Source organism: Heloderma suspectum, chromosome 6 (assembly GCF_057233095.1).
Source record: "Heloderma suspectum isolate Gila_16-S chromosome 6, 16-S_ref, whole genome shotgun sequence".
Taxonomy (NCBI): domain Eukaryota; kingdom Metazoa; phylum Chordata; class Lepidosauria; order Squamata; family Helodermatidae; genus Heloderma; species Heloderma suspectum.
Genome location: NC_139463.1, coordinates 46,704,272 through 46,712,910, shown reverse-complemented (window position 1 = coordinate 46,712,910; position 8,639 = coordinate 46,704,272).

Genomic DNA, 8,639 nt, shown 5'->3' with positions numbered 1-8,639 from the left:
GTCCATGGGGCTGTAGGCCCTCAGCAGGTGCCCAAACATGCCTACCCTTGACGCTGGCCTGGAGGAGGGTTTGGAAATGGCTTTTTCACAAAGAGGGAGAGGGGAGCATGAGGTGGTCTTTGCAAAAAGGTGGTCTTTGCAAAAACTCTTGACATGAATGGCTTCTGCTGCTCCCAAGAGGCAGCAAAGGTGAGCAAGGCGCCTGGAAATATAAAATAGCTCAAAGCTCTAAGCGGCGGGCTAGCCGAAGAGACTGAAGAGAGAAGTTGTGGCAGCAGCAGCAAATCACGTCCATCAACATCCCAGACCACGGGAGTGGGGGTGGGGGAACAGACGTTTTACAGTGGGACAGGCTTCAGTGGTGATGTAAAAACAACCCCCCCTTGTCCAATAAAACAATGGATCCACATTTTTAAAATGTTTTTAAAAAGGCAGCAGGACTCACCTGATAACCGCCTCCTGCTTTTAATGTAATGAAAGCAATATGAGGCAACATGGGAAATAATATCACATTGCAGTGTAATACAACTCTGCTCACGTGGTCTTAAAAGTACCCCCAATTTCTCCACTGCACATTCAGTTGTGGCACAGAAATATGTTTTAAACACAAAGGATGCTCTGCTGTATTCAGTGATGTGTACAACTGCGTGGTCAAAAAATTCTGTCACAGTGATGCCTCTATGATAGTATGCTCATGTGTCCTCTTTTACAGAGGACCACCCTCTATTTGAAAGTGCCCTCTAACTGAAGGGCTGTCCTGTCCAAGTCCGGTTTAAAAATAAAGGACCCCAGGAAGGGAGAGCAGCCAGGGCCCTGAAGTTGCCCTTCAAGAGTTGGCAGCACCTGGACAGCAGACGGAACAGGCAAATACACAGGTACCCTGGTCACAGTCTTTCCCACTGTTAAATTGTATTTCTGTTGAATTTATAATAATTATGTATAAATTTGCATTTATATGCACAATTTAGCATATGAAATTTTTATGAAAATTAGTCCCCTCTTTTGTCCTCTTTTTTGGTGATGCAGAAGTGGTCACCCTACTCTGCAACCAAGGGGTCTGCAGTGTAGACCCTACCCTGTTTGTGAATTATGGTGTTGTATCGATTTTAATGTTTTTAACAATATTTTATATAAATATTTAGCCATTATTGTGTATTTTAACTGTATTCTAATGTATATCAGAATGTATTTTAATGTATTTTAATCTCCATGTAAACCATTTAGAGATATTTTTAAAATATGGTAAGCAGTATATAAATCTATTAAATAATGATTAAATAATAACAATAATAAATAAATCATTTACTGGAACTAGAATAGCCTCAAATGTTGGACTATTTTTACTATTATAATTATTATTGCACCTAGTGATGTACAACGGTGTAAAAATAAGAGAGTGCCTCCTCACAGGCTGATAAATCCTGGTTGGCTCTAACGTAGGTGTTAAATAATTATTGCATTTATTTCAGTACTATGTTATGCCAAAAGAAAAAGAAAGCCTGCGGCTACCCAGTGGTCATAACACAAGGAAATGCCATCCCTACAATAAGATGTTGTCTACACACCTGATTTAAGAATATTGTCAGACAGAACAAAGACATCAAAAGAGAAAAAGAAATGAGGAAAAATTAGAGTGAAGTGTTACAGTGAGTACATTCTTAGACATTTAGATGATAATAATCTAAATAGTCTTAAAACTCAGGAAGCAGCTCCTTTGCGGAATATACACAGGTCCTCTTTCTGTTTACTGCCTGGATGGGTCACCATGTATAGCATCCTATGTACACTGCCTTGAGTTCTATCAGAAAAGAAAGGGGAGGTTAAAGGTAATGAGCCAATATATTGAACTCAGGAATTTCCCATTTATGGCACAGACACTACAGAAAACTATTTCTTTATTAAGGACCTCTGACTTACTGCAACACAGGAATCAGAATATACTAGGGATGATGGTAATATAACTACAAGCTCCTTGACCCTTCTGCACTTAATGTCTGTGATTCAACTTTATTAACATGGCACTTAGCAAAGCTGAAGGCATAACATATTGGTCTTCCATTCAAACAAAAGCCAAAGGGGACTTCACGTGATTATGTTTGAAACATGTCAGCATCTCAGGCAGGGCCTTCCTCCCTAGAGATCAAAGTGAAGATCATTGATTGGTTGACAGATATGGTGAGCCTGTGAAGATGAGTTTCTACCAGGTAGGGTGAACCACTAATTCTCTTCCCTGCCTAGTTCAGTTCTTGGTGGTGGCCATTGGGAGGCTCGTCCACCATCTACCATGACATCATCTTTCATCATCATATTCTGCTTTGAATATGCTCCTTGCCCCCACCTCACAATCTCCTCAGTTACCATAGGGACGGCAAGAAACAATTTTGCATCACTGCGATTCTCTTGCCTATTCCTTACCGAACGTTTGATCGGTAGGAGTGTCGGAGTTGGTCTCTCCAGAGATAAGCCAAAGAGTTTCTACAGTCGCCTTATCTGGACATTTTCTGTCATCATGGCAGGTAGGATATTCTGCCATCTGGGTGTTCAGAAGGATCCTTCCTTTTCCAGGTGGCTGATGGAGACAGCAGCTATGAGGTGATGGGGCCACAGCTGGGGAAGGGATAAAGTATTTGGGCAGGATAGAGAAGGTAAAATGCATGGATGAGGAAACTGAGATCAGGTAAGACAAGAAGGAGGAAGGGGCCTGCAAGTCCACAGCTGCAATGCAGGGCACAATCCACAAGATCAGTGACAACTCAGTCCTGGCAATGCCAGCAAGGCTTTGGTTAGCCATGCTTCAGGATAGCCCACGGCTTTCAATGGGAATTAATTCTGACTATCCTTTGCTGGATGTGCCCACAATGACTTTGTTACAGTCTGAAGCGTTGGTTTATTTATGTTTGTACTATCATAAATGTACACAGCACTTTACAGAGTAGGACAAGCAAAGCAAATGGGTCTCTGTCCCAAGGAGCTTACAATATAATTTTGCCAGTTGGGGCAATAGCACAGGAAGGTGAGGGAAGGGTCACAGGGAGGACATGCACACAAATGTTGTCAGGCCCCAAGGGAATGCATAGGCTTCATTTTGGTTGAGGAGGAGACGCCCTTTCAAGCGGACAGAAGCGGTGCCCATTGTGTATAAAAGAGCCCCACAATCCGCCCTCCCCTCAGGCCTCCCAACGAACAGTAAGGGGAAATCCCCCCCAAACACCCCATCTCCCACAACACCCAGATAACACTTCAGCGGCTGTGTAAAGTACAGGAGGCTTCGGGGCAGCTCAGAGCAGTGGAGTCCGAAACGTGTGTATGGATACAGTCATCCATGCATGAGTCCGATTTTCCTCCTACAACCCTGCGAAGGTTAAAAGATGAACGCTCTGCTCTGGCTGTGGCTTCCCAGACTGCTGCAGCAGATCACATGGGAGCTTCAGAGCAAAAAGTTCTGGACAGCAAAGAGTGCTGGGAGAAGAGTGCAATCTTTACATGGAAGGCGCTCCTCGATAAGAATCATTACGAATGTGAACAGGGGAATTTAAAAGGTGCACGTTCTTTAGCTGCTGCCTGTGACCGCAGCAGGTATTCGGGTTACTCTGTTCACATTTGGGAGACGCCTTCGGCCTACACAAATGCTTCTTTCTCACATGTGTTGTGCTTTGACTTACGCTTTGGACCCCCCCAGTCTCCGCCCCTCCCAGCCCCTTCCGCTCAGGCCAACCGCCTGTCCCTTTGGACTCCCGATTGCATCATAACATTCTCCGGCCCGGTAGAATCCTGGGGTCACCAGGGGGACAGCAGCAAATCAGTCCATGGGATCCCCATCCCATGGCTCCCTCTTTCCTGGAAGCCGGCTTGAGTCAACCCCTCAGAGCTGCAACTCAGGAGCAGAGCTCATGCGGAAGGTCCCAGCGTCCTTCTCTGGCACGGGGTCTCCCATGTGGCGCCTGTGGGGACCCATGTGCCCACAGACACCTCGTGGTGCCTGCCAGGCTCCCTGCCCCTCCTGGTTTTTATTTCCTCTCTTAAGATTTTTTTATATATATATATATATATATATATATATATATATATATATATATATATATTTTCTGCATGTGCTCTGCTCCTCAGCTGCAGCTCTGAGGGGTTGAATCAAGTCATCTTCCAGGAAAAAGGGATATATAAATTTTATTATTATCATCATCATCATTATTATTATTATTATTATTATTGAAAGTGGCAGGCTGGCAGGCTGCAAAGCGAAGGGCTGCCCTCCAGCACCACTTTTATGGGGGTTCAGAGAGTGGCTTCGTGCTTTGTGCTCAGACTCCCTCTCTGCCTCGTATTTCGGTTCTTGGGCAGGGGACTTTCCTTGTAGTCTGATGCTGTGACGGTGCCCGCAGCACTCTTCCAAAATTCCAGATGTGCCACCAACCCCACATTGCTGAGGGTCCTTGCGCTGGCAGCTCCTGCCGAAGGAGCAGCTCCGGGAAAGACCTGTGCCTGAGGCCCGCAGAGACTGGCTGCCAACCGGCGAAGGCAGGAAGGGCCCCTGGTTGGGCCCCGGATCAGCGATCTCCAGCACACTCAAGGGCAGCAGCAAGGGGGTCGCCGCCTTCCTCGCAGGGCGGGAGTGTGAATGAGCAGAGGCAGCGGAGGTCTCAGGAACACTTATTTATCAGCCTTCATGACTGGCTCACACCTACAGATTTCAAAGTGGTCTACACCAGTCATAAAAACACAGACATATATATATATTAATACCGAAGGTGCTGCAGAGGTCTGCAGGCCAGAACAGGAGCATCCCAGCAGAGACAAGTGGGGCGTAGGAAGGACCTACTGTGAATCATGCCTCAGCCGGGAGCTCCCTCACAGGCTGTAGGGGAAGCACCCTTCCTCGACCCTTAGTCCTCCTCCCAGCTGCAGAATCTAACATCGACCTCCTTTATGGCTGCCTTGGAAGGGACACTGGGATCATGTCTATGAACAATCAAGACCAGGTAAGTCTGTTCACTGGGCCTGAAGGGCTGACGGTTGCTGAGGCGGACCAGGCGGTGCAGTGGTTAATGCCCCGCCCCCTTGCTTTGTGTTACAGATCGGGCCCCGAACCCAAGGCCACGGGAAAGCTTGAGCCGCCAGCCCCAGAGCACCCCAGAGGGGGCTGCCAGCTCTCCGCCCCATGGCTCCGGAGCCTCCACACCAGGCCTGAGCACCGCTGGCCTGCAGCCTTCCACCCCGGCTCTGCCTCCCCAGCCGGACCCAGGGAGTGCCAGCACCCACAGCTGCCCGTCTCCGGAAACAGCTCACCTGCAGGGAGGTTGGGGGAGTCAGGATCACGTGCAGATGCCCAGCTCAGCAGCTCTTTCTCCTTCCCTCCATGGGTGGCTTGCAGCTGGCCATTTCCCGGGGTCCTTCTACGGGCCACTGGCATCTCCGTTCAGAAGCCTTCCCACCGCCAGCCCCAAGGAGCAGCTGTATGCCCACTCTCACCTCCAGCCTGTGGCCAGTGTTCAGCGGGTACAGGTGCCGTCTTCTAGGCAAGGACACGTCCGGCAAACCTCTTTCCAGGATGGGGCTGGCCTCTACCGGTACCGCCATGCAACCTTGGCCCCCATACCTCAGGGAGAGAGGAATCCCCCTGCACAGACAGGCAGCGATGTCCCTGGGCCAGCAGACCCGAGCAACAACGTGGTCCTTGAAGAGGTGGAGCCGCAAACCACCATGATGCCTGCTCCAGCCGGCAGGCGTTCCACAGCACCACTGAGACCCAGCATTCTCAATGCCTCGAAAGCAGGCTCAAGAGGTATGTGCTGATCTTTGCAGAAAGAGTTGGCTAGTGTTTGGTGATTTATTATGACGTAGGGGTGAAGACATTCTTTTAGATACTCTGGTCCCAAGCTGTCGAGGGCTTTAAGGGTCAACACCAACGCTTCGATGTTGGCTCTGAAGCGGACAGGAAGCCAATGACTGGCAAAGGACTGGCATCACATGATCCTATCGGTCAGTTTTAGAAACCCAGCAGCTGTGTTTTGAACTAACTGACGTTTCTGAACCATTGTCAAAGGTAGCCCCACATACAACGCACTGCCGTAATCCAACTGCGAGCTGACCAGAACATCCATAGCTGTTGCCACGCCATCTCTGTCCGGATCGGGTCACAGTTGGTATATCAGCTCCATGCCCCCCTTGCCACGTGGCACGTAGGCCGTATCTCATCCTCCAAGTTTCTCTACTCCTATCTTTTGCTGGCAGGCACCACCCTTGGGGAAAAGCATGTCTCCTGGGCTTACAACCTCCAGGGAGCTCCTGCTCAGCCCAGACCTGGGGAGAACCCCAATAGCATCCAGCAGCTCACTAGCATGTCTCAGACGTCTTTGGCCCTGCTTTGCCCACCGAATGTGCTGCAGGCTCAGCTTATTCTGGGAGTGTCCCAGTCACCCGCACAGGATTCCAACTTGAGTATTGCACAGCCTGGAACTGGGCCACGGGCTTCATGTATCACCGGGCAAGGCTGGTCTGGATGTCCAACTCTGAACAGCCGCCCACGGCCAATCGTCCCTTTTTCTCCATTCCAATGTTTCAGTGGCAAGTGCTTCCGCTGGGAAAAAGCATGCATCCCGTGGTCCCCACCTCCAGGGAGTTCCTCCTCAGACCCAAACCAGCAGCTGCCAGATCTCGGGTGCGTTTGGGATGCCTCCGGTCCCTGCTTCACCCACCGAATGTGCTGCAGGATCAGCTTCTTCCTGGAACGTCCCAGCCACCAACACAGGACTCCAAGGTGATTGTTGAGCGACCTAGGGGCTGAGCTCCATGAACGTGTTTTCCTGGCCTTGTAATGCCTGGCTCATTGGCATGTCACACAGTGCACACCCCAAACCTTCCTCCTCCTGCTATTTCTCCATCAACAGTGTTTTCCAAGCTCCCATCATGACTTTTTTTGGTGCTTGAGATTTTCATGTGCTACAAAGACATGTGTGTTCCAGCTAGGGATGTATGGATTTTGTTTTATCTGCATTTCACGAGTCGTCAGGTGCCTTTCATTCTTCGTCCGCTCACTGGCAGAATTGCATTTTTTCCAATGTCCCAAGTTTGCACAAATGCACACTTGTGCAAATGCACAAATCCCTCCAAAATGTGTAAACCCCCCCCCCCCCAAATGCACATTTTCATGCTTTCCCCTCTGGGGGAAATGGGCATTTTCAGCCAGCGTCTTTTATTTTACGTCTTTTTCCAGAACTGTTTGCATAAAATTCAGAGAAAGTTTTTTTAAAAACGGTCCAGAAGTCCATGGAATCTGTGCAGCTTGGGAAAAGCTGGTCTGCTGTGGAATCTGTGGGTTTGATTCACAGATATCCGAACTCCTTTGATTCCATTGTGGATTTTTCCAGCATCCCTCGTTCCAGCCAGGCTGTAGTGGAACTCTTGCCACCAGGAGTGGCCGGTAGTGCAGTGGCAAATTCAGAAGTGCAGGGTCCCTTCATGATGGTCACAGCCATGCCCCCTCACAGCCGCGCCCCCCTCACAGCCATGACCCCTCCTGGAATTATGCAACACACACACACCAAGTCAGGTCCAGCACCGTGCTGGAAAATATTTTTGGGTTAGTCCTTCTTAATTCAAGGAACATGTAATAATACTAATACTAAAAATAATGTAATCAGGGTTTATCTACAGTGCAACCTTGGGACCCTCGTTTGCAGGCCAGGCCTTCAGTTATGGATCCTGTGAACCTACTAAAGAGGAAGAATGCTTCAGAATATTTGCCGATTGCCTTTTTGTTGCATGAGAATCCTGGCCAAGAGCCACACATTTGGGATCAGGTGGGAAGAGGAGATGTCTTGCAGATGAGGCCAAGGCTCATAGAATCAGAGAATCAGGGAATCATAGAATAGTAGGGTTTGGAGGGGCCTACAAGACCATCAAGTCCAACCCCCTGCTCAATGCAGGAATCCAAGTCAGAGCATCCCTGACAGATGGCTGTCCAGCCTTGTCTTGAATGCCTCCAGTATTGGAGAGGCCAGGATCTCTTCTTGATCATGCCAGAGTGCAGGATCTGCACTCTAGGGAATCTGCACCCTAGGGAATGGGTTCCACTGTCGTATTGCTCTAACAGTCAGGAAGTTTTTCCTGATGTTCAGCTGGAATCTGGCTTCCTGTAACTTGAGCCCATTATTCCGTGTCCTGCACTCTGGCATGATCAAGAAGAGATCATGGCCTTCCTCTCTGTGACAACCTTTCAAGTACTTGAAGAGCACTATCCTATCTCTCCTCAGTCTTCTCTTTTCAAGGCTAATCATGCCTAGTTCTTTCAGTCTCTCATCATAAAGCTTTGTTTCCAGTCCCCTGATCATCTTTGTTGCCCTCCTCTGAACCCTGTCCAGCTTGTCTGCATCCTTCTTAAAGTGCGGTGCCCAGAACTGGACACAGTACTCCAGATGAGGCCGAACCAGTGCTGAGTAGAGGGGGACTAGTACTTCCCGGGATTTGGAAGCTATGCTTCTATGAATGCAGCCCAAAAGAGCATTTGCCTTTTTTGCAGCCACATCACGTTGTTGGCTCATATTCAGCCTGTGATCTACAACAATTCCAAGATCCTTCTCGCTTGTAGTGTGGTTGAGCCACGTATCCCCCACCTTGTAACTGTGCATTTGGTTTCTTTTTCC